The sequence below is a fragment of the Protopterus annectens genome, chromosome 13.part0, assembly GCF_019279795.1.
Source record: "Protopterus annectens isolate FY-2018-M chromosome 13.part0, PAN1.0, whole genome shotgun sequence".
Lineage (NCBI taxonomy): Eukaryota > Metazoa > Chordata > Ceratodontiformes > Protopteridae > Protopterus > Protopterus annectens.
The window spans coordinates 524,419,463-524,444,974 of record NC_056747.1 but is presented as its reverse complement, the minus strand read 5'-3'; the positions used below and the strand labels follow the sequence as shown (position 1 = coordinate 524,444,974).

General features: G+C 39.0%; 1 protein-coding gene across 1 annotated transcript in view; it reads left to right on the top strand.

Moving 5' to 3' along the window:
- LOC122787437 overlaps positions 1–25,512 on the top strand; it is a 283,997-nt gene that overhangs the window by 103,755 nt on the left and 154,730 nt on the right. The window lies entirely within an intron of this gene.

The following is a 25,512-nucleotide window of genomic DNA, read 5'->3' as shown; positions in this document are numbered from 1 at the left end:
TGTATAATAATAACCTTTATCCTAACCCTAGTGCCTACCCACCAATCCCCTGTGATAAAGGAAGAGCAGAAGAACATGAAAACACATTGTAATTATAGATAATAATAACCTCAAGTTAGAATACAAATTACTCAAAGGAAGCCTAACATAACATAAAGTCCGAGTAATACTACTAAAATATATACAAAATTAACTAATTTCAAGACGTCCAACATGCTTAATCCCTACTTCTAATACTAATCTAAAGCTCCTATCCTTAAATTGAAATTTATAGTGATTAAATGTATTTCCTCAAGTATTTCAAGAGAAAGAGAAACAAGTAAATAATAAATAAATCACACTCTGCTTAACTAGAACACTCTATCATAAGAAGTAATACAATTAAAACTGAAAGATATGTAAGATAACATATATAAGTATAACAAAACCAACTGGTAACATTATAATATAAGTAAATAAGCTTAGCATTACTGAACTAAAGATAATAGTCATGCACTATCTACTGAACCTTCTTTAGTACTTTAGTGATAATTTCATTAATCAACATGACCATTAGTATGATAAAAGCACTAATACCTGTAGAATGAATATTTAGTTATAGTTCAAATAAAGCAAAAAACAACTACCAAGCAACCATATCTCAAAATGAAAAACAATTCAGTCTGGAGATGCATCTATTAACTAGATAAGTATAGTACAGGAACTATTCAAAATGAAATATTATAAGCTGTAAGGTTTTAACACTAGTTAATATACATGAATAAAGTATAATTATATTATTAAATAGTAACTTAAACAGCATCATATATATTGGACTGAATGTACAACAATGTGCATACATATAATTTTAAATCTACTTTTTGAATATTTTACTAATGACTCTGTTAGGTTATGTAGCCATACTATTCTTCTAAGCTATAGATGTAACATAGCAAAACAGCATGAAAAGACAAGGCTTTTAAAGTAAACATTTTGAACATCTAATTAAAACAGAAATAAGCAAGCTAAATGCAGTAAATCTAAGGGCTTAAATATATACATGTAGATTCAGCTAATCATATTAAAGATAGTTATTTCAAACCTTTCAAATAAGTAAAGGCTTTCATAAACATAAACTACTAATCATAAATATCACATCCAGCCTCTGAGAAGAGAGAGAGCAGAGAATAGAAAGAACATGAAACTTTCATATGAACAGGTATACTTTGTAACATTTGTCAAATTAAACACTTCAGTATAATATAAAATATTGTATGAAAAAATATTCTGAATAGGAAAATATGTTCATTTCTTTACACATCCTTTAGAATTTTAATATATAAAACTAACCTGTTCATTTGTTTCCAGAAACATTTTCACTCTGCTTTATGAAAGTAGCAGCTTGCTTTGAAGTCATGCAGACACACTAAAAGTCACTGAATATATTATGTGACATGAATCTGTTTAAATTTAAAAAGCAACCTTTATTTATGAAGAGAAAACACTTTAATTATACCATGATCCCCCCAAAACGTGCACGCTGATTGGCCAGCGAGTTATACTAATGGAAAAAGGTCCGGTCGCCCGGACTTTTTCCATTAGTATAACTCGTTTCTAACACTGTCTCGCTATGTTAAATGGGTTTAACATTTGAACAGCTTTAAAATAAGCAACGGAGATCTCCGTTGCTTATTTTAAGCGCTATGTTAAACCCATTTAACATAGCACTAGTGTTTGCTGAGAGCAAGATCTCGCTATGTTAAATGAGTTTAACATAGAGACAGTTTAAAATAAGCAACGGAGATGTCCGTTTATTTAAAACTGTCTCGCTATGTTAAACTCATTTAACATAACGGAGATCTTGCTTTACAGCTCTGATGTACTCGCGGGTGGCGCAATACATCAGAACTGCCGCAGATGCCAGACATCTGCGGAAGGGCAGTAAACAGGCATTATACTATGCCATTATTTAAGAAAGTAATAGTTTCTTTGCTATAATAATAGCCAGATCTAATAAAAAGTTAGTGCTATTGAATACTTGTTGAAAACAAGCAGACTTGTGTATTTGAAACTGTCCTTCTTTCCTCACAAATGATGACATCACCATCCATCTCAGAGAGACTGTAGTGTGCATGTTCATGCAGAGCATCAGCTGGAACTCTGAGGGGAAGATTTTCTTGCTAGAATGTTGAGATGGAATGTTTTTCCCTCCAAAAATCATTTAGCTTACACAGAAGGCTGTAACTCCAAAGCTTGTAGTAAAATTAACATATTATCTATTTACACAGCAAGCATATGTGAGAGAAAGAGAAAAAAGTAAATACAGGAATTTAAATGCTTCTATTAATCCACACAAATCTAACAAGCATATTTCCTGTCACTGCACACTGTCACACCAAATCCATCATGTGTAAATTACATGACAAGTTCTTAAGGTAATATAATTATGTCACACCAGAATTACAAATCATGTAACACAAATACTGTCAGATTAAAGAAAAGATCAAACCTTATTGTAGTTCTTTAACAGTAGAATATTAAGATACAGTGTCAGGAAGCTTTTAAATGTTTTAAGAAAAATGTCTTTTGCATCTTTAGGATCTGAACATACAAATCTTTTGTCATTAGCTGTGAAAGACAAGGTATTAGGATATGCCATTCAAATCTAATCCCTCTTTATCAAGTCAGCACAATAGGGGCTAGTCTTTGTCTATTTAATTTGATCTGTGCAGGAAGATCTTGGGAAAATGATAGTTTGTGAGACTTCCATATGAATTGTTTCTTTGTTTTAGCAGTTTCTAGGATCTGGAAGGTGTCTTGAAAGTTTAGTAACTTAGTATAAATTAACCTTGGTGTGGAAGAATCTTGCTTTGTATGCAGTGCTCTGTGTGCTCTCTCTACAATTATAGATTTTGAAGAAGCTTCACAATTTAACAGTGTTTCAAAGATATTTTTAGTCACAGATAACAAGTTTTTATTGTCATAAGATTCAGGTAAACCACAAATAATGATGTTATTTCTTCTCCTGGCTTCCAGATCCAATATTTTAGCTTGTAAATCTGAAGCAGTTTTATCTCTAGATTTAAAGTCACTTTCCAATAAGTCTGTTTTAACCTCCAAAGCTAAGATTTTATTTTCAATAGTAACAATACTATCGTTTATTTGCTTTAAAGATTTACTAAAGTCTGCAAACTGTTCTGAAAAGTTTTGTATAGCACTTTGGATTGGTTTTAATGCTATTTTTAGTTCTTCTAAAAGGAAATTTGAGCCATTTAAATCTTTATTACTTACATTAAAAGTTTCTGTAGGTTGTCTAGATGATTTCAGTCTTTTGAACCTGAATCTTTTCAGGAGAGAGCATTGAAGTATATTTGGCCTTTGTAGGCTGAGTCTCCATGGAGTCAGATTTTGTAGCCATGCCCAGATATGGAGTGCAGTTAACAGGATACCAGGAACCAGGAACAGACTGGAGCAGTAGGAGTCCCAGCAGCAGAGAGACCAAGAATGTTCTGAGGTAAAATAAATCCCAGGATAATAATTCCAGAAGAAAAAATAATCCAAATGCGTAGAAAAAGATTTATAAAATCTTTTAGTATAAAAATTTGAGGAAAAAGGTTGATGTAAAGTTGTAAAAAAAAAAACAAAAGTTAAATAGCTATGAGGAGCTCAGAGAGTAAGGACTAGACTAGTCGGCGGCCATCTTGGAATCAAATTGCATGTAATTTATGAAGTAGTACAGTTTCATTCTGCATTGTACATTTTGTTAATCAGTTAAGCCCCAAACACGTTTCTCTTTTCAGAGGTAACACAGGACCACTGCCTAGTTACATGACTTGTTTCATTGCAAGTTGAAAGCACTAAAAGCTTTTCATATTTTAGCAGCTGTTCATCTGCACAGTGTAAATAACTAACTGCAGGCATGGATATATACTGGTATATTAGCAGCTGTGGCTATATATATAATGTTTAGTAAAAAAAAAGAATACTGACTGGCTTAGTGGCTTGGCTTCCTTAGATGCGAGTCCGACTTATTCGCTAAGTCCCGGAACTCGAACTGCGCATGTGTGCTCGGCAAGTTCCGGGTTTAAAAAAAAAATAGTTTCTCTCAATCTGGACTGCTGTTAAACCAGTCCAGATTAATAAGAGAAGGTTTACTGTACACATGCCCACAAGTCTATGCGGTTTCTAGCCGCAGTGAATGCAAGGGGCTCGGACTGCCACGTCTGCAGTCACATACGCGACATTGCTGGCTGCATGGCTACTGATTAGTTCTTGTCTCTTGCTCTTTTCCCGCACTTTGCATACTGGGAAAAAGAGAGCGAGCTGAGAAACAGTCACCACTCAGGTACTGCAATGAAAGTTTGAAAGCTCACTATGGAGATTTAAGAGTTTTTTTTTTTTTTTTTAGTCGTCACTAAGGTGGAGTTTCTGGTTTTGCCTGAGAAGAGTAATGTTTTGTGATCAGGTTTTTTGAGGGATATAGATATAACAGGTAAGTGTGCCGGCATGGAGTGCCTATGTTTATTAGGACAACTGGAGGGTAAGTTGACTATTTGTTCTAGGGAGCTTTCATTAGTGTGTATTTATTAGGTCAAAGAGCCATTTGGTATTCTAGCCATTAGTGATGTACATTTTCCAGTTAAGAGATGGATGATTGAAATCCCCCATCACAAAACTGCTGCAATTTATCGACAATTCAGCAAGCACATTCAGAAATGTTTCATGGTCATTAGGGGATATGAAATAAAATATGATCTGTAGCAGGCTATAAAGTGATAATGTATTTTGTTCAGAGTGACATGGACTTCAGTAAGTTGGATTTGAGGGTCACAGAGAATCTACCTGGAAATAATAGGGTTTCTGACAAGTACTGATATTCCCTTGCTGCTACCCATGGGTCAAAATGTATGAAAGTCACTGCACCCTTGTATAAAGGCAGTGCTACATTTGCAATGACATCATACCTCTGTTACTGCACAAATATGGCTGTGCAAATTGCAGGAGAGCCTTGAGATCAGGTAGCTTACTATTTAGACATCTGGCACAGAGTACAGCAACTTTGATATTGCCAGGACTGGGATCTAGTGAGGGGTTGTTTGCTACATTGGGATGTCCACAAGATGGACTTTGCTTAAAAAGGCACTATGTAGCAGCAAAGGCTTTGACAAATATGTGGAAGCCATGACAATGAAGGAGCAGGCCATTCCTTGCAAAGCAAGTAGGCCTGACAATCTTCTTCTCCCAAACTGACATATGCTAACCCCCTGCTGGAATAATATCAGCTACTTAGTCAATTATTAAAGTCAAATATCTTTTCTTTGCATATGAGGATCATTGTGGTAGCAGTAGAATTCAACTTAGGAACAAAGTCTTGCCTATATTGGATGCATGCATAATGACAGTTACCATGACTCTTTGCATATTCCTCTGAAATGAATGCCTAAAATGATTAATCCATGTCATAGTTGTATTTGTCTGGATTGAGGGATTTCAGAATCCTTACAATGTTACGAATCCTACTATTGGAAGGACAACTAACTGTTAACCTATTGTTATCCTGTCACAGGAGAGTACAATCTAATAATGGAGTGACCAATTACTATGACATTTCCACTGTATTCATTACATCATACTTACTTCACCCTGTTGTTATCCCATCTGGGTGTGTGTGTGTGTGTGTGTGTGTGTGTGTGTGTGTGTGTGTGTGTGTGTGTGTGTGTGTGTGTGTGTGTGTGAGAAATACCCCAGTTAAATATACCTGGTGGCTAGAGTTACTCAGGCTCAAACCCTGTACCCTGGGTACAGGTAGCAAGAGCCTGAATTCCCTACCCACCCCCACTTTTGAAAACAGTCCAGATTTTTGCCTCATATTTTTCTTCTGTTCTGTTCCTCATAAAATCTGTGGTTTTCTGGATTTTTGTAATCTTTGAAGGATTAAATTCACTAAATAATGACAGGCATTTGAATTTCAGACTTCATATTCTTCAGAAAATACGTGGTAACACAAAACCTTTTGTTCTAGCAATTTTCTAAGTTATAAGATCAATATTTGAAATGTGTCCCCATTTTTGGAGCTCTATTCTCCCATTATTGGCTTTGTCCAGGTTTTTTTTGTGCTGAGGCTGAGAGCTATGGTGAGAACTGAATTCACTAAATGATAGCCATTTAAGTTTCAGTCTTCCTGTCTTTCAAGAAACAGCTGATTTGGCATAGTGGTATGTTGCTCTGACTGTAGTACACAGGGTCATGGCATCAAGACTTGGCATTGAAATGCATAGTTGTAACACATTTTATTCTAACAACTTTCCAAGATTATACAAGCAAAGTTTAAAATGTGTCCCTGTTTTTGGGCTTATGTCTCCTCCCAATAAATTTTGGCTTTTTCCAGATTCCTTGTGCTGCAAAGTTAAGAGATACAGTTGAGTGTTGAGTGGATTTTACAAGGAACTGAGAACTTCAGGGGAAGAGAAGTTTAGCGTTGCTTATGCCAAGTCTGCTTGCATTGTTAATAGCATAATAGGTATTCTATCAACTGTTTTAAGTTTATACAAGAGCAATTTTTAGTACTGTTTGTTTGTTCCCCCAATATATTTGGCCTTGTCCAGATTTCCTGCTTTATGAGGTTGAGAGGTACGTGCAAATAAATCACTATATAGAATTAGGCATATCCAAACCTCTCAACTCTCCCCAATTTTGGCTCAAAATGTTGTTCTCCCCCTAATAACCGCAAAATGGCAATTTTGGAAGAAAGGTGGGGGGTTTACAATTAATAATAATTGTAATTATCATAGTTACAGATTACTTTTATTTCAGAAATGCATGTAGATTCTCTTATTTTTGTCAGCTGCTCAACTTAACAGTACTAATATTAAAAAAGTGTCCTTTCTTTGACAGGTTCCCAGCTGTATTGTGCGGCTATTTTATATTTTTGCATCACATTTTTGGTCTGTTTTTCATAAAATTGTGGTTTTCTGGCAAATTAGTGGCAAATCATTAAACACTGAAGTTAGAAAATAAGACATTTGAGTTTCAGATTTCATACCCTTCAGAAAATTCATACTAATGCAATACCTACTATTCTATTATCTTTCTAAGTTTATAGGAGGAATATTTAAAAATTGTCCTTATTTTTGGGCCTTTGTCCCACTTATATTTATGGCTTTTTCCAGCTTTCTTGCTCTGAGGTTGAGAGGTATGACAAATGTGTCAGGGCCATCACAGTCAGCCAGAGATATTTCAAATTGTGACATACTTGCTGTACCCCACTCCCCCATGTAGTGACTCTGAATGTGTCCAAGCAATGCAAGGAGCAGTTATGCAGTGTAAGTGTGCAAAGTATCCCCCCCCATCCAAGGTAGACACAAGTATTACAGTGGCTTTTCACCTGTCCTTGATTTTGCAGAATGTTTTGGATTTCTGTCATATTTTTATACTGTTGATTTATGCTTCTTGTTATTTAGAAAATGCATGTTGTTGCAGTGCCTGTTGCTCTGTGTTTAAGTAGCAATGCTTTAATGACCATCAGGTAAGCTTGTCTGAGATTGTAAAATGCAAGTAAGCTTTAATAAGCATACTGTTAAAGAATTATCAGCATTGAAAGCCTTTTTGTTGTTGCCATGCAGAGAATATTTACATAACTAGATAACGTATAAGCCTGAGGTATTGAAATGCATATGACAGTATTTGTAATAAAGGACAGGATTACAGTATTTTCAGATCCTCATTACATTTGTTAGAGACTTGCAGTCATCTTTGCAGGATTGTAGACAGAATGCTTGTCTATCATGTGTGGTCCATAACCTGTGCAGTAATTCTTTAAGCAATTTATCTTGAGCTTGTTTCTTGTTTGCTGTTCATTTTTTACTTTGATCACATTTTCTCCATGAAATAAGAAGATAGTTGTCAGGCAGGAGGTCTTTTTTGGATAAGAAACATTTTTACAAGTGGGGGTAATTGATATCACAGATATTGCTACTTTCAGCATGCTACTTGGTATCTTTATAAAACTGGATATAAATTATAATTAGAACTGCAGTGCAAGGAGAAATGGTTTGAATTGAGTGCTGCTTGTTTTTTTATACTTTATTTAAACTGGCATTCCAGTAATGTATTTAAAAAGTAATTTATTTTTTCATGCCTCACAACCGCTTTGTTTCCATCTAGATATTAAGTAAGCTGACATGTTGCCAATGCATTGAAATATAATTTTTTCTTCTCCACTTTATTTTGTCTTGATTGGACTCTCATAGTGATGGTTTGACAGCCAGGGCAGCATATTTAATTAAAGTTCCAGTTTTTGTGGTTTTGAGCATAGCCCCACCCCTTTCTAGTTGGTCACACCCCTTCCCATTGGCCCCACCCATGCAGCTGTCTCCTGCACCACCTTTGATTTGAAGTCACCAGCTGCCACTGATTATCAGGACTGTAAAACACTATTTAACTATAATTCTTAAATTTAGGGCTGAAGAGCTCTCATTGAAAAGCTAAACTGAAAAACTAAACATGGAAGACTTCTCATTAGAGTAGTCAAAACGTTATAGATCTGGAAAAGAGCTTTGAACTTTGCTTTTTCTATACCATCAATTTTAGATTAAGATAATTGCACACTTTTTAAGAAGTTTAGGATTGCCCTTTTTCATATGTATAAATTTATCTGCAAGCTTTTTTTTATCCAGGCATTTTGGGACATTTGTGAATTTCTCCAGACAGAATAATGTTTTAACCCAATCACTCATGAATACATGATGACACTCAGTTGGCAATTGGCGTGCTTCACCCTTATTAGGGCTCATTTGTGTAGTTTGAGGAAAGTCTAATTATATTCTTGGGATTAGGCACCAAAAAGGTGGAAGTAAATAGAAAATGTCTCATACCAGATGCATGTAGCTAGAAACCTGAAAGACCACAGAAATATGTGCAAAGGCATGTGCATCATGGAAGGTATTCACCTTTCCCTGAAAATAAAAAAAATCAGAGCACTGATTTATGCATTTTCAGTGATATAGGGGTCCTTTAATGATAAGCTCAGGTTAATAAGTCAAGCTCCGTTAGCTGTAGGTGTGTTTTGCCATTATTAGGGCTTATCAGTAGAGTATAGCTGTAAAGTCTAGCTTTGTTTTGAAACATTAAGCTTTAAAGGAAGACTTTTATTCATTTACCTCAAGGACAGATAGCAAATAAGATGGAAGTAGGACAGCAAAGGTGCCTTATGATGGCGAGAATTCCCCTGGCAAAACACAGAAATAGTGTCTGCTTCTCCATATTCCTGTTCTTTCATGATGGCTGATGATTACTGTGACAGTTTTATGCATTCTGCAGCTGTCAGCAGAAATCCTCAAACACCAAAATATTTGCTGATTAATTTTAACCAAATCAATATCAATTCCTTAAGGAAAAGGTAGCAACCAAATGTTTCTTTAATCTTGTCTCACTAGAAAATTAATTATTCGTATATTATTTTTCACCATGGATGGCATGGCAGCATAATAGCATTGGTACCTGATGCCACTTTGACCTCTGGTTCCATTCTCACCTGAAGTGTATTCTGTGCGACGTCTTTATGCATGCTTGTGTTTTAGCCATATGCTCTTCTTTTTTGCATGCCCTCAATGTAGTGGTGATTTTCTAGATTATCCCTGGTGTGTGTGTGTGTGTGTGTGTGTGTGTGTGTGTGTGTGTGTGTGTGTGTGTGTGTATCCTGCAATAGATTGGCATCCTGCCTGGTATTAGTTTCTTATCCTGAACCACTGAGTACTGGGGATAAGCTGTAGCTCTCCCACATCCTTAAACTGGATTAAACAGGTAGCTAGAGAATGAATATTGTCATCACTTCATTCTTTGGTCAGAATCATGATGTGCAGAAAGGAATGTCTGGTTGTTACTAAATAGATGATAATCTCTTCAGCACAGCAACTTTACATCCTTTCAGTAATCCCCTACCACTGAGGACACATAGGAAGTATCCATCTGTTGAGCAACTCTAGACCTGTCTAACAAATAAATAAGTTGCCGTCATGAAAATAACTTATTGGTTAATTTTTCTGAGTAGCTTGGGGTATGTTCAGACTGTCCATATCTTTTACCCTTTACCCCTCTTTTACTTGTATACCTGTACTGACAGTAAGCATGATTATGATATCTACCTTGCTTAATACTCCCATATTTATCACAGAAGGAAAACATCTGAAAAAATAAATGTGGAAAAATGGAAATTCATTGTTGATCCCCAGTGTAGTAGTCCAGATTGAGTCTGCAGGTACTACCTGTCATTCCTTCATTAGGGAAGTAAATGACACAGTGACACTTAGGTGTGATCTGAACACCAAAAGGGCTTTAATCAGTCAGCGTTTTAGAAGAAGGGTTATTACGTGACATGCAGCTTCCAATATCTAGCTTTCTGGTATTTGGATATGTATATCTCATACCTTACACCCCTTTTTAATTACTATTATATAAACTGTTTTGTTTGAACTTTATTTGGTACCCACCCCTGAGTGAGGTAGAGGTACATAGTTTTTAAAGTTGACTTTTTTAGTGCATAACAAAATTTTCCACATATGCTCAACTGATGAACTCAAAGATTAAATGTTTAGTGCCACTGAAGTTTGGCTCACTGGCATGAATGCTTTATTAAAGAGCTGTGCTGTCTGCAATGGAAAGGTTCAAACACAACAGCCTGTGTAATAATTACATCCCATATCTTGTATCACCCTTTTTTAAAGAATTTAATACCAATAAGCTCTCTACTGAATGCTGCATATCATGTTGTGATGAAAGGAGATACTGCCAGCCCAGATAATTTTATAAGTAATTATGTCATTGATGAATATCGAAATGATTTATACAAGATGCTTGTGTTACAAATGTATTAGAACTAGGTCATTTGTATATCAAACTGCTTGTACAGGTATGGGTGTTGAAAAGGTATTTGCAAAGTGCTGTTTGAAATGTAACCACAGTGTGCCCTACTGGAAAAGAACAAAAATGTTCATGCACTGTTGTAACTGTTTGAATGTATATGTTTTAACAATGGAAACTGGGATACAGGAGGTTAACCTCAGTCTAGTCAATTTTAGTAAAACAATTAAAATTAAATTACTTTATGGCATGGCCGTAAAATATGGTATTTTTCGGTTTTCAGTGCAGCAAAAGACTCAATGTCTGTACTAGGAAACTTTCTGTATTGTCTTTAGGGTGAAATAATTACTAGTCTTGAAAGCATGAAGGAATACATTTACCAGAGATCTGAGAAGAAGCCCTTGTCTGTATATTTTTACAGGTAAATGCTAAATACTGCCAGCTTCATCAATGGTTGTTTGGCCAGGGAACTAGGAGTCAGGTGAAAATAAATGATGTCATTCTGAAAGCTATCCCAGCAGTAATATTTTAGATATTAATTTGAGGAGTGTCTTAGTGAGCCAGGGGCATTCTGCATTATGTTTTGGACCTGACAAAAACTAGAAGATCCATTCACCACATCTGCCTTGCTCTAATGAAGTGAGTTTCTAGGGTATAGTAATTCTCTTGGATACAGTCAGGAATATAGTGAAGCTTAGTTTAGATATTTTTCTTTATTTGAGACTGTCCTGCAATGTGTTTTAAATATTTTCTGTGGTTTTTGAACTCTGATGTCAATCCAAATATATATTTAGTATTGTCTTGTTCTTTATTACTTATTATTAAATACAATTAAACGTTTCATTGTGGTTGATCTGTGTAGAGGTACTTACATTTTGAGAGTACTTACATATTTATTTGGTGACACTGTGTGAGCCACTCCTAATAGCTTTGCTCTTGGTCAAACTACCATTTGTGTTAATATTAATATTACACAGTAAGATTGGACACTCTTTGTTAAGGGCTGTAAAGTAGCTGTTAAGGGGTTCTGTTGGCAGTAGAAACTACCTTATAGTCTGGGCAGAAGGGGGCATAGCTAGTAAACCTGTGCCAGCCTTTCCCAGGTATGTGTGTGTGTGTGTGTGTGTGTGTGTGTGTGTGTGTGTGTGTGTGTGTGTGTGTGTGTGTGTGTGTAAATCAAACCTCAAAGAGTGTGTGTGCCACCTACTTGGCCAGGGATACAAAGTACTGGTGGGACAGAGAGAGTGTTGGAGGACTTGGCTTGGAACCCTAGCTAATGATCAACTCTATAGTTGTGCCAGTGGGCAGTCTTACTGGGGATCTGGAGAAAGGTAGAGGAGCTGACTGTGATCTCTGTGTGCTGTTAAGAGAAACTGCACTTGATGCAGAGAGCTGCATCTGGAAATGCTGTGTGTGTACTTCCTGTCCTCCCAGTGTACATCCCCCACTGGTGCCAGTGGTGAGGATTGAGGCTTCTTGATTACTGGTCCATTGGTGGGTCATTACATATATAGTACCTGTTTTTTAATAGAAAGCTGACTTTGATTGAAGCCCTCTTAGAGGGAAGACAACAACATCCTTAATGTATCTGCATTTACTTACTGTACTGATGAACAGACAAAAGCAGTACCAAAAGACCCAATAGGAAGACCACACTGAGGATTATAAAAGGGATTTGTATTTTTCAGCATTTATTTTTCTTGTTTTGTCACTGCCTTGCGTAAAGTTAGTGTTAAGCAGGGACAGTATCAGTCGTGCTTACTACAGGAGCAGGCTTGGAAGAGTGGGGGAGGGGGTAAAATGAGTCTAAAAGGCATAACATTTGGACAGTCTGATACCATTGTGCATTCCTGAACCAGTATACAGAAACAACTTTAGGTTATCAGAGGAAATGTGCATATTTCCTATGATGCCTTGATAAAGGGGGGGGGGATACATGTGTTTTTACACAGAAGCTGAATCTGTTAATTTGCTTTTAAACCATCTTTGCCTGTTAACTTTTAAACTGGTGAGATGCTGAAACTTCTTTTGAGTATTTCTGTATTCCAAAACTTGTGACGTGACGTTCCACATATCTTTCACTACAGCCGTTTCCTCATATGATTTGTCATTGTTTAGATAGTTGATCTCACTTGATCATTAGACGGCTGATAGTGTGGACTGACTATTATATGCTTGAATTCTTAATGCCAGCACAGATATTCTGATTTCCTGACATTTGTATTGTAAACAGTTGTCATCATCAGATGTATCTTGAGAATAAAGACTTTAAGGCAAGAATTACACTTGTATTTGTGCATCTGTCAGTTTATTTCAGAGAACTTGGAATAATCATCTACACATTTAAAATATATTTCTTAAAATGGAACAAATCTGTGCCCACTCTGATCCATTTTCACTGTAGTACTGGGTATGCTACCATCTCTTTCTTTGGATTGTTGTTGCAGTATGTATATTGCAGCTGGCATAACTGTGTAATCCTCTTATCTTTTTGAGTCAACATTCCTGGTGAGTCTATTTCTTTATGCTTCTTTGTATTTTACTACTCCCAGGTGTAATTTGCATATCCTGTTAAGCATTGTTCTCAATTGATTGAGTGCTTTTATTTTGAACATTGCATCTTGGGACTCATTACTGGAAGTGTGTGACCTGATCTTGCCATGTGTCATCACTTCAAAAAATAAAACTATGATTCAAACAAGAAACCATAGTGATGAATTTTGTAAGTCACTCTTACACTTGTAAAGCTTTTTTTAATGTTGAGAGCTTTGCCCCACCTGCATTGTGAATTTGGAGGTTTTGCTCTCTGCATCCCTGCTACATATATGCACTTATTCATCCCAAGATTATTATGCTTTAGAGTAAGGGTGGAAAGTCCAAGATGCAATATCCTTGGACTGTTTATACATCACCACCATTTGTACGTTTGACTTCTACTACTCTGACAATCACAATTATAATGCTTGGAATTTCAGTTGGCAAAACTTTTTTCTCTCTCTCGAAAGAAAAACGATAACTCATTTCTTTCATTGCTGATGATTTCTGCTTAGACTGTCCTTTCATTTTAACATCTTTCAGTAACTGCATTTCTATGTCAGTGTTGGTAAATCTCTGGAATTCTTCTTGTTTCTCTTCTGTGATTGGTAACACTGCAATTTTTTTTCCTGTAACAGTTTTTCATGCCTGTCTGGCAGACACGATCTGTTTAGTGTATCTGGTATGTGTAGTTCCTTACCTGGTCTGTCATTCACTTGAAGGACAAACGTTTGTGGATTAAGTAGTAGCTTCTGAAATCTCAGAGGTGCTGTTTTGCAAAGACTATCTGAATATGCTTTGCAAGGATTCAAGATCTGTTTCCACCCATAAACGCTTAACCATAAAACTCTTTGGATTTCTGACATTCATAAACTTGCTAATCATTTTTTTTCTCTACTAGTGTATGTCTCTATTTTCTTATCTGTAGATACTCTTGACCCGTAGGAAATTGGTCTGTCCTGTGGTAAGATCACAGTTCCTGTACCATTCCACCTGGCATTTACTTGCAACACAAATCACTAAGTCACATCATAATATTTTAATATGGATGTATTTGTAATGAGTCTGAAGATTTTAAAACTGTTCCTCCTTGTAGCTCCATTCCTAGGTTACATGTTGCTCTAACAGTTGTCTAAGAGGCATAGTTATCGCAGCCATGTCAAGTTCCATGTCTGTCTTCTAGCTTTGGCATCTGCGCAACTTCTTTCTTATCAAGCTTCAGTTCCTGTGATGTTCACATATGACACACTTGTCTCTGACTTGTCAGTCATATTTTACATTCCTGTTACTTAATTTGCAGTCATGTTATCTTAAATCCATTCAGCAACTGTTTCACTCTGTTGGGAAAATGTCAGGAGAAGTAACGTAAATGGGACAATTTGAATTTGTATTTTATACCTGTTTTATTATTCATGTCAGTTACTTTTGATCCATTGGCTTCACTGCTGGCCAGAGTATGTTGAACTTGTACACAGCTCTGTGTTCAGTGACTTGTTATTTAAATAAAGTTTTGAAACAGTGTCATACAATGTTAGTCTGCATCAATGGCTGCTTTAAATTCTACACTTCGCCTCTAAATTCTCAGCATTTCTTGTCAATATTCTGACTTTCTATGTTGCCTCAGATGCGTTTTTACACTTCAGTGCATCATCTCAAATTTCATTAACACCAGCAAATAGTTCATTTTCACGTTTCTGTTAGACTTGCAAATTCTGTTGAACAACTTTTTTTTCCTCTTAAACATCTTAAAAATATAATCTGATGATGTCAATCATTATGTAATCCTTGACTGTGGGCTGGGTTCTGAGCCTCAGAACCAACTCTGCTGTCTACTTCAGCTTGCACCTTCCAAAATCTCGAGTTAGGCTCTACCCATAAGGCTTCTCTCTAAATTACCTCTGATCTCTTTTGCCACTTTATGTGTCAGACGCCTCCAACCTCTCTCGAGCTTTGGCAGTTATTTACAGTATGCTGTTTGGTCTGATTTGTCTAATTTCCTTCTTATATATCTATATTTATCTTTCTAAATACTTTGTCTTTCTTCCTGCTCCTCTCCTATCTTCTGTGCATGTGAGTGATCTTTTTCTCCTTTTCCTCTACCTTTAGGTAGATTTCCCTTGCATGTCATTGCTGGTATTTTTCTTTACCTGTTTAGGTATTTTCTGGCTACCGTAGTTGCTACCCTTTCTCATTGTATTCAATAAAAAATCTTTCCTGACCCCTCTTGCGAGTGTGTGCTTGTGATTTGTATCAGTGCTAAGGCTACTTTTCTGTCATGGCTGATAAACCTGATAAATCTTGCAAGGGCATTTCTGGCTGTAAGAGATGCCAAAAGTGTGTCAGGAAGATGCCCAATTCAAATGGGTATGGCTGGTGTATATATTGTGTAGGCGTTGTCCACTTGCAAGAAGATTGCACCACCTGTCATGGTTTCTCTGCCAGGACTTTAACTGAGCAGAGAAACAAGCTGATTTTGAAGGGTTTGTTGAAAGGGGATTTTGAAGAGGCCATATCTGGTTTGAAGACCAAAACCAGATTGTCATCTTCCTCCTCTTCTAAACCTAAGAAACACTGAAAAGCCTGAAAAGCTATCCAAACAACCTACAGTGTCGCCAGTTTCCTTGGCACCGATAGGCAAGACAGACTCGGCACCTACCACTGCTTCAGATAAGACAGCTACACCCTCGTTACCAGAAGTGTTATCGGTACTGAAGCAGACTACATTGAAATCAATACTAAGTATTCTCCTTCAGTCGATCCATTTGCGGACCGACCACCTAGCCCATTCGTGGAACCGAGACCACCTAGGTCTCCTTCAGCATCATCTGTTCGATCCACTAAGAGCCTCTCTGAATCAGACATGAGGCAAATGGACTAGCTCTTGATGGCGAGGAGATTACCTCCATCTTCAATTCCCAGCCAACTTGGAATCGGGACCTGACCTTTTTTGACACCGACTCATGTTCCTTGTCCAACTCCAGTTGAGTCTTTGGAGCCCCTGGCACAGACTTAACCAGCTCTGCCTGTCTCAGTTCTGGTAAGAGCATTGCCTTGAGCTCCCCAATTTTTTCAGAACCGGAGGTCTCCCAGGGTTGAGACTTCGTCGCTGGTTCTGAGGGGCAGGGTTCAACTTCTTCTTTTTTTTTTTTTTTAGAACCTTCCATGCCCCTCTGTGCTTTGGGTTTTATTGGCTCATCTCAGGCTTCTGCTTCGGAGGCTACCTCCTTGGTGTGGGGTGGGACCATGGTTCCCGGCTCCCATTCCTCTACTGGGGGGCTGGCCTTCTGGATCATGGAGAAGGCCTTGTCCATAGTGGACTCACAGTCCTTGCCATCCTTGTCAGACCAAACATCTGCATCCCCTCGACCAGAGCTACCATCAGACTCATCCCTGGGACAGAGGGCACAAAAGCCCCAAGAGAGACCCACCTTGGTGGTAATCTCTTTGGATTCTTACCCAGAACATCCCCCTGAGGCAGTACCTGCGAAGAAAAGTGCAAAAGGAAGCACTTGGACTCCCCAGAGGAGTCCTTCACTGAGGGTACCAACTTTGATGAGGGAGAAGGTTCCCCCAGGTCACCCCCTGATTATGTTTTCTTTAGGAATGTCCTGGAAATTCTGAAACAGAGGGATGGCTGGTCTTCCCTCCAGCTTTCTTCGGAGAAGTTGGTATACCTGGAGGCTTTTTGTGCCCAACCTTCTACCTCTTGGATCTCTCTGCCTGCTGACGAGCTCATTAAATTGATCACTAAGTGGGCCTGGAAGATTCCTGACTACATCAAGCTGATCCCCAAGAGGCCTGACTGGATCTTTTCCAACCCAAAGGAAGAGCACCACTGGGCTAAGGGTATCCCTGTAGATGCCATGGTGATAGCAGCCACAAAGAAGAAACTTGCAGAGGAAAGTCCTACTATCCATCCTCTTAACAAGGAGTCTAGGAATATGGATAGGTTTGGAAAGCACGTTTAAGCTTCATCGACCTTCACTCTCCGGTCTTTGAACTACATGGTACATTTTTAACAGGTTGCAGAGAGATCTGATAAAAGAGCTGTCAGATACTCACATAGGAGCAGTAGCCGAAGGGGTATGAGACAGTCAACTCTCAGCTCGCCACCCTCAAAGCAATTTCTAACTTGTCCATGATGCTAATTCCTATGCAGCCGAAAGGACAACAAGAGCAACGGGTTCATGCATAGCCATTAGGAGACATGCCTGGATGCACTTGCGTGACTTTCCAGTGCCATTTAATTCTGTCTGCATTCGTCAATGCTCCATTTGATGGAACATCCCTTTTTGGACCCAAGGTAAAAGACACACTGGCCAGATGTGAGAAAGACGGGAAGACTTTCTGCTGTGGGCATATGCTTTTTCACTCCTCAGCAGACCTGCTCCAGGAACCTGAGAAGTGGGAGGCTATGGTTCAAAAAGTCCCAAGGGCCTTTCCAGGATTCACGTGGCAAGGAATTTACCTAGGGCAGTGGGGGAAGTAACAATGGAAGATGCCATCCTAGAGGCAGAGGTGGCTCGGAGAACCAGGGGTCCAGAGATTCTTTCTCTGGTAACTCCTACCAGCACTCCTGAATGGAGGCCAAATTGCCTTCCTCTGGAGGCAGTCAGGGGATAAATATCCCTGCACCAATCTGCCTGGCTACAGATGACATCAGACAAGTGGGTGCAGGGAATCATTTCCAGAGGTTACATCATTCCCCTATCCTCAAATCCAAAAACACAGAAAAGACTCCCGGACATTCCACCCAGTCACAGGGAAGCAACAGTAGTAGAAATTCAAAAACAGCTTGAAAAGAGAGTCATCCAAGAAGTCCCATGAGACCAAAAAGGATCTGGGTTTTACTCAAGATTCTTTTTAGTATCCAAAAAGACAGGACTGTAGAGCCATTTTGGATCTCAGCCAGTTCAACAAGGCAGTTCAGCAAACGAAATTCCGGATGGTCTCTGTACAGTCAGTACTTCCTTTGTTGGAAAAAGACGATTGGATGTGCTCTATAGAGTTTCAGGATGCATATTACCACATAAAAATGGACAAATGCTCCAGGAGATTCCTGTGCTTCCGACTGTGAGCCAGTCATTTCCAGTTTGGAGCACTGCCTTTTGGCCTCACCGCAGCCCCCAGTGTGTTTACCAAATGCATGGTAATGGTAGCAGCTCATCTCAGACTGCAGGGATTTAGAGTTTTCCCTTATCTCGATGACTGGCTCCTTAATGCTACCACCAGGCGTCAACTATAATGGGCAAGATATTACACCCTGCGTCATTTGGCATTTCAGTAAATTATGAAAAGTCAAATCTACAATGTACTCAACAACTGGAATTTATTAGAGCACTAATAAACACTATTATGGGAATTGCTTCACTCCGTGTAGACAGGCTCCAAAAGATCAGATCACAAATAAACCATGTAGTTCAGAACTATTTCAGACAGATTTGTCCTGCAGGAGCTGGGCTCGATGGCAGCCTCTGTAACTCTAGTTCCCTTGGGTAGATATCACATGCGGATTCTACAATGGCTTCTAGCCTCACAATGGTCGTTAATGAATCAGCATCAGCCGATGTCATACCACATCTTGATCACCAGTCGCTGCAAAAAAGACCTCTCTTGGTGGCTCCATTCCAACAAAATTTTTTTGGGCCGTCCTTTCATCCTTCCACAGCCCCAAGCCATAGTGACCATGGATGCTTCCCAGATGGGGGGCATTGTCTGGGAAGGACTGTCTGAGGCAGTTGGTCCCAACAGGAGGCCAATTTGCACATCAGTGTTCTAGAGATGAGGGTGGTGCTCTTGGCATTGCAAGTATTTCATGATGCCCTTCCCTTGGGAACAGTGGCAATTCAGACGGACAACATGTTGGTGGTCCAGTTCATCAACAAACAGGGGGAACCAAATCTTACCCACTTTGTCGAGAAACCATCAGAGTCGAGCAATGGGCGATTTCTTCCAACTGATTTCTCATGGCAACACACATTCTGGGGAGCTGCAACGTGATAGCAGACAAACTGAGTAGAACAATTCTAATGCCTCACGAGTGGTTTCAGTTCTGCGGTGACCGAGAAGATATTCCACCACTGGGGTCAACCTTGCTGCAATCTGTTCGCATCCCCCCTAAACAACAAATGCAGCACTTACTTTGCCCTAATCCCCCTCCCAGAGATGCTTTTCTCCACGGTTGGCCTCCCAGTCTCCGGTATGCCTTTCCCCCAACTCCTCTGATATCCCAGTTTTGAAAGAAGGCCAAAAGGTCAGAGAACACAATAATTGTCATTGCTCCACTCTAGCCTCAACAAGTTTGGTTTCCCCTTCATATAGCCTCATCTACTTTGGAAACCTTGGATTCTGAACCAAACTCTAGATATGTTGTCTCATTCAGAAGGTATGGTTCATTAGAATCTCCAACATCTCAAGCTCACTGCATGGCTTCTCCAATTCCCATGATTGCCAGGCATTCTTTCCTTTCCTCACCCACCCATCAAATCATTTTGGCCCATCACAAACCTTCTACTAAAAAAACTGTATCAGAGTAAATGAGAAAAATTTGCTACATGGACTCTTAACAGTGATCTGGACCCTTATACAGCTCCCGTGCACAAAGTATTGCATTTTCTGACTGTTCTTTATCAAACTGGCTTTTTAGCCTCTACCATTCGGGTCCATTTAATTGTGATATCTAATTTCCATATTGGTTTCAATGGCTCTTCACTTATGTCACATAAACTTTGTAAAGCCTTTTTGAAGGGAATTCTAATGTTAAGGCTTCCATTTAAAGAGCCTACTGTCCCATGGAATTTTACCCTCAGTTCTACAATCTCTTACTATTTCCCCTTTTGAACCATCAGCTACTTGTGACTTAAAATTTCTGACTTGGAAAACTTTGTTTTTATTAGCTATTACTTCTGTAAGAAGAGCATCGGAACTTTAAGCCTTGTCCTGCAAACCCCCTTACATAATATTTCACAAGGACAGGGTATTTAAACAGTCAATTTTGATTGTGGTATTCATCTGATGAAGTGATATGATGAAAATGTTAGGATATTTTATACTACGTTTATGTTCTTTGGTTTGCAGTGTGATTTATCAGTGTTGGTTCGTGGATTTGCGGAATAAACGATCATCTGGGACTGATGTTCTTTGGTTTGCAGTGTGATTTATCAGTGTTGGTTCGTGGATTTGCGGAATAAACGATCATCTGGGACTGGCTATCTGGCTTGTACCTTTTTTTGGTTTATCAGTGCAGTTTCGGGTACTTGTGACCAACTTGCTTGTTTCGTGATACAGTAGCCTACTTGGGCAATGTAAACAAACTCACAGAATTGGGCATAAACCACTGTGTAACTCGCTGGATAGCCAGTTGTCTCACAGAAAGGACCCTGGAAGGATTGGAGAAACCACCTCCACAAAGAGGCTGGTCACTTGTGGCATTCCTGGGGCTCTGTGCTGCATCCGCTCCTCTTTGGCATCTATTTTTTGGACATCAAGGCCAATGTCAAGGGCCTCTGGCTTATTAAGTTTGCAGATGATTGCAAGCTAGGAGCAATCATAGAAGCCTTTCCATGGTACTAACATCTTACAGGAACTTTTAACACAGACAAATGCCTGGTGCCATACCCACAGCTTAAAACTTAATTCCAAGAAATATATAATAGTACCTTTTAGGAAGTCAGCCATCTAGGAAACTGTCTCATTGATAAAACACCCCAAAAGTATACACAGTAGTCAGGGATTTGAGAACAAGTATAGAAAGTAAGCTGGCTTTTGACCAATATGTGTAAGAAAGTCATTCTGTCCCTAAATCTGTAAGTAAGGGTATGGCATCTAGGTCCAGGGAAGCCATTGTGCCATCATACACTCAGCCATCATCAGACCCGTCATTGAGGCGAACACCCCTTTCTGTATGTAACTGACCGGGCACATGCACCAACTGGGATGTCCACTGAGATTCATCACAAAAAGAATACAGGGGGGTTAACACAGTGTCTTGTACTGATCACCTCAAAGCCCTATTTCTGTACTATGTTTCCTACAGACTACTGAGAGGTGCTTTATGCCTGGCGTACAAGGTATCCTTGGATTCTTTGTTCTGAGGAACCGTTTGCATATCCACAAAATAAACAGCACCAAAACTGCTAGATCTAAAGATTTAAACTTCACCTTTAACTTAAATAGGACATATTGGAGGGCCAGGTATATATCTCAGAGAATCCCCATTCCCTGGAATAGGCTTCCCCTTCATGTGAAGCAGAGCCCTTCCCTAACCCTATTCTAATGCAGCCTGGACCAGTGGGTGGGAAATCAAAAATTCACCCCAGTCTTACACATTTATCTGTGATGGGCATTGTCAGCTGTTACTACTTACACCCTGTAAAATATCCTCTAAGGCACGATAACTTGTGGGGGTACATGGCTAGGCTTATAAAGGCCCCACTGGACATTAGCTTAGTTTACACCTATGAATCCTTAATACTTACAGTCACAACAACTATGTTTTGTTTTGTTTCTTTTGGCTTTTCCCGGTTAGGGGTTGCCACAGCGGAACTCCAGTCCGCTAATGATTGGTAGTGGATTTTTACGTACTGAGTTACCAGTCCTGACGCACAACCTTCAACAAAGGTACACCCCATTCACGTATGCCTCCACACAGAAGATGCTCTAGCTGAGAATCGAACGGGACAACGTCTTGCTATGAGGCGACAACGCTACCGCAGCACCACCACTGCAGTTGTACAGTCACAACAACTATATGGTGTTTAAATTTCAGTTGCACAAGGTTCTGTCATTTGTAGTCATTTTATAATATAATGTTACATGACACTCTTTTTACTTTCCACTTATTTCTACAGCACGTACTCCTCATGTTATTTCTCATTTTTCCTTTTTTGTGTTTTTTCAGACTAACATGCTACCTTGCAAATATCCGTTTCAGTAAATTATAAGTATAAAGAAGGGATAATTTCACTTGTTCTGCAGACGTCACAACCTTTGACAAGGTCTGACAAAGTTCTTTTAAAATTGTGTGCCCACATTTCATTTGGTATACTACAAACTGTTCTATCTTTGGAGCTCACCACTGTCGTATTCTTTAGCTGTGCAGTTCAACTCAGTTACATAAACATCTGCAGCCTGTGTTGGACATTACGCCCTTTAGCAAATGACAAGTGAGTGACATTCTTTCTAGGATCACAGTGATTCCTTTCTGTTCCAGATTTTGCCCCTACTGTTCATTGAACATCAGAATTTGATAACATTCAGCTCATTTGATGTTCTTCATTGATCACTGCTGCATGAACCTAAGCTGTATGGATTATAACCTGCATAGGATACAAAGTCCAGCAGCTTCCAAAGCTTCAGGGTACCTCTCATGAGCCCAAACCATTAGTCGGCTAGAGCTAAGCTCCTCTTCAGGCTTTAGAGTATCAACAGTTGGCTTTTGCTCTTCTATGCTGGACAGAAATGTGGATTTTTTTTTTTTTTTTGCAAAAGGGAACTTACTGTTTTTTTAGTATTTTAATTTGCTTTCCTCAGCCTGAAATTGGCCAGTATTGATCAGTGCACTACCACAGTAAATAAATATAAATAAATCAGTAAAGTATATTTTAATCTAGGAATGTGTGTTTTTGTAGGCTGTCATGCAACTTTGCTGTAATTTTAAACAGGAGCAGACTTTTGTTTGAGTTTAAACGTTGATTTAAACATTATAAAACAGTATTTCTCTGTGGAGAAATTGTGCTTAAATTACTTGTTGGGGCTGGTAAAGTGTATTCAAGTGCTTTCTACTTTGTTTTTATTGGGAAAGTGACTTTCTACTACTTTAAACTTTTACTGGCTTGTGCTGCTGAGTTTCCCCTGGAAAGAGGTACCCTTTTTGGTTTGACTATGGAACATACTACTGTTCCCATGATTGCTCCTTCTTCCAGCCACAAAAAGAAAAAGTTAACTAAACAGCTTTTGCCACCACAGCAGGCTAGCAATTTGTCTCCGCTGCAGGTGGCTGGCTCTGCTGTGGCCAAAACTGGTTCGTCAGACCACTCATTTTTTCCCTCCTTGTTTTGCCCATACAGTCAATATGAACTTGGTGTTAGCCATGTCCTATGTGGCTGTTTGGGCCCACTCAGTGGGCAAAGGAGTGCCACTTTTGTCATTGTTGGGAGATTGGGCTGGGAGGATACTCCTGCTTATTGAGAATGCTCTGGCCATCCCTGAGAAAGCTGATGCTGCTTTTAAAAAGCTTGTTTGCTCTAACTTTCCTGTCAAAAATAAACATAAAACTAAACATACGTTGTCTTGCTCAACTTCTACTGGACAGGAGTACTTTACCAAGTCTGGCTCCTGGATCTTATGCAGGCTATTGATCCTTCTTATCAGCTGGTTTCTGATAAAAGAAAAGGGGAGTTCTCTTTTCCTGAAGAGGTTCAAGAAATTGAATCTGGAGAGGAGTGTGATGGGACAAACGCAGTTTTTTCCCCCACAGAATTGTGATTAAGACTCAAAGGAGACCATATCTGAATCTCATGTCAATGATTCTCTTTCTCTGAGACTATTTCCAGAAGTGCCAGTATTTTCAGCGGGAGAACACTGAGATTACTGAATCCCTGAAAATGTACTATGGAACAATACAAATAGAATTCCTAGAACCTCTTCTCATTCCCCTCCAGCATTGGAGGATGTGTTTGTCACAGCCAGTGGTTTCCTTGATAGCCAGCCTGCTGCACCTAAGAAAGCAGACAGAATGTACAAAGTTCCTCAGTCTTTTAAATTTCTATACACTCATTCCTAACCTGACCAAGCAACTATATATTTAGTCATTTTGTCAAATGGTAAAGCAATTGATAAGTTTGGGAAAGTGTGTGCTTCTGCAGCTTTAGATTATAGAATTTTGAACTGTTGGGTTATATGTCAAAGTTTATTCTGACTAATAGTAAAAGTATGAGAAATATTTTCTATACTTCATTCCCATGCAGAAAAATCTGCTTTGTGTGGTTTATTTTCTTCTGCTGCTATTCTACAGGGCATTCTTCTTTTAGCATTCTCTCTCTCTCTTCCTCCTTTCCTCTCCTCCCTCCCTCTCCTCTGCTGTAAGGACTGCAGCAAGGACTGATGAAATGTGAGATGAGAAGATGTTACATTTTTTGTACCTACCATAAATGATCCACATTGCTCCAGTCATGCTGCCCTCCCTCCTCCCCTCTCCCCCTCTGTTTGGGGTGGGGTTGTGTTGTGTTAGTACTTTATTATATAATTCTTATAAGTCTTTGTAGTTTGGGTGTAGGGGTGTTGAGTGTTTGGTGGTGTTGGTTTTTTATCCTTTTTGTCTTCTGACATCTGGGGCAAGAAAAGACTGAGGATTTGAGGCGATTTATATGCATCCTGCCTGGCTGCGCCTTAATGTTAATGCGCGGCATGCGACGCGCCCCATATACTCTGGTATTCGGGCCCGATTGAGGACAGCTATACCCAAGTGTAAGGACTGCAGCAATGTGTTTCTTTGGTCACCACTCATTGTTTAAAATGCATTTATGACACTGTAGATATACTGTAGATAACAATAGTCCATGTGGGTGTTAATGACCTGAGATGTACGTTCCTTGACTGTATAAAGTGAGACATGAAATAGCTTGCTGATGATATTTCTCAGGCAGATATGAGCCTAGCAGTGAGCAGCATACTACCTTCTCCAAGGATGATGCCACATTACCAACAGAAAGTGATTAATTTTAACAATTGGCTTAGCTTCTGGTGTCAGTCCAAGAGGGATGCAATATTTGATGGCCTGGGAGAACATAGTTAACAGATAATGCTGCTTTGCCAGGGATGGTCTGCACTTATCCCCTGTAGGCTTTCAGATATTGGCAAAGACCTTTTCCACCCCACATAGTGCCCTTTTTAGGCATTGCCAAAATGATCAACTTAACTGAACCTATGAAGGAATAGTGAAGGTGGTAGTGCTCAGTGCTAGAAGTCTTAACAAGAAACTCCAGTCCCTGCAAGCATTCCTCTCTCTGGAGAGTGTAGATAGCTGTGTAGTAATGGTGACATGGTTTAAAGTTGCTGAGAGTACCCCAGCAATGTAAGGTTATAATAACTTTCACACCTGTAGACCAGCTACTGCATAGGAGGGAACTAAAGGTAGAGGGG